Here is a 1,839-nt window from a genome sequence, read left to right as displayed (position 1 = left end):
GTGTCCAAACTGGATCCTAATGATGTTATCCCTACAAGGCAGGTGTGTATGGGTGGGTGCATGAAACAAATGAGTTCTTTACTGTGTCTCACAGTTCAGCACGATATTGTTTTTCCTTTCGGCTCTGAAGGCCATGGTGGAGGCCAAGTATGAGTTGGCTAAGGAGAAGGCTAAGGCTAAAATGGAAAAGGTGGTTGCTGTTAGCCTTACTCCTGACATGTGGACATCCATCAATATGGATGCCTACCTGGCTGTAACATGCCGTGGGTGAGAAAACCAAACTCAGTTCAGTGCTGTTAGGAGTGCAGGCATTCCCCCAATCACACACTGCTGAAAATATAGCTGGTGTGAAAGCCTCCCTGATGGAGGAATGGGGAATCACTAATAAGGTGACATGCATGGTCACTGATGGTGCTCCCAATATGGTTGCCTGTGTGAGAGAGCTGAAGCTTCGGCACCATATTTGCATTGCACACACACTGAATCTGATAGTGAAGAAGGCACTTGACCAGCAGCCTGTGCTCTGGCATCCGGGCCAAAGCACGGAAGCTGGTTGGCTTCTTTAGAAGCAGCACCACTGTTAAGGTATGCTCTTTCCTTTTATTCCAATTTATAATAACGCTAATAGTTTGTCTGTGTTCCTACTGCAGTCATTTATTGGCCTACTCATCTGTATCTTTAAAGGAGAAGCTTACACAAGTGCAACTTCATCTGGGGATGGCAAACATGAAGCGAATGTAGAGCTGTCGGCAGAGGAAAATGTGTCTGCCTCCAAAGTGGTTCCCCTGGTGAAGATGCTGGAGCACACCCTTCAGCAGCATTGGAAATGGGAAACCAGCTCATCGGGCAACTCCGTGAGAAGCTGTACACTTTGCAGTCGATGAGCATCATGTCTCTTGCTACCCTCCTGGACCCCCGATTTAAAGTCATAGGATTTTTCAGCCAAACAAAAGCCACCAAGCAATAAAACGACTGACCTCCGAGTGTGCCACCATTATACGGTCAAAACAAAGCAGAGAGGAAATCCCCCAGGCTTCCACCTCTCATGATGTCACAGGAGGTAATCTATTATTTTACATTTTGAGATCAATTATTCCGATGAAAGCACTTCGTAACATGATCTGTGGGTTCCTCTTAGGCAGCAAACTGTGGCATCGTTTAGACACCAGCGTCATGGAGGCACAGAAGACTCAAAATGTAACAGCAGATGCCACTGTGGAGGTCCAGCGCTACCTTTCCGAGCCAAATATAAGCAGGCTGGAAAACCCTCTGGAGTACTGGGAGAGGCAACAATTCCTGTTTCAAAATTTATATAGACTTGCTCTTGCGTTTTTGTGCACGCCAGCATCTTCTGTACCCTGTGAAAGGGTGTTTTCAAAGGCCGGAGAGGTTGTGTCAAAAAAAAGGAATCGCTTAAAACCAAAAACTGTTGAGAAACTGTTATTTCTGAATAAAGATGAATAAAATGTCCCCTGTCCTGTACATCACTGTCCAAGTTCCACAAGCATATTCAGTCCCCTCTTCCTAGTTACATATACACACACACACACACACACACACACACACATGTTCACTGTCCTCTGCCTGCTTAAGCCCATGCCATTTTCCTAAAGGGACATAATAACATTATTACACAACCTGCCATATCATATGATAGGCCTACTACCATTTTGGGAACATTTACACACACAGAATATATTCAAAAAATATTTTATTATGCACATATGTGATAATTTATATACAGAAATTATTTGGCCATACATTTTTGTAATTCAGTCATTCCCAACAGCCATAACAGACACACAAATTCAATGCATCACATTATGTGGTTCAGATACA

The 1,839-nt window shown here is 44.0% G+C and overlaps 1 long non-coding RNA gene across 1 annotated transcript; it reads left to right on the top strand.

Moving 5' to 3' along the window:
- The first annotated feature begins 573 nt into the window (after nt 1-573).
- Nucleotides 574-1,470, top strand: LOC130208847 (uncharacterized). Its single transcript, XR_008834491.1, has 2 exons — nt 574-1,060; nt 1,139-1,470. It is a non-coding gene; the product is annotated as an uncharacterized LOC130208847 (long non-coding RNA).
- Nucleotides 1,471-1,839: the final 369 nt, after the last annotated feature.

This window comes from Pseudoliparis swirei, chromosome 18 (assembly GCF_029220125.1).
Source record: "Pseudoliparis swirei isolate HS2019 ecotype Mariana Trench chromosome 18, NWPU_hadal_v1, whole genome shotgun sequence".
Lineage (NCBI taxonomy): Eukaryota > Metazoa > Chordata > Actinopteri > Perciformes > Liparidae > Pseudoliparis > Pseudoliparis swirei.
The sequence above is the reverse complement of the archived record's forward strand: the minus strand, read 5'-3'. Positions and strand labels throughout refer to the sequence as shown.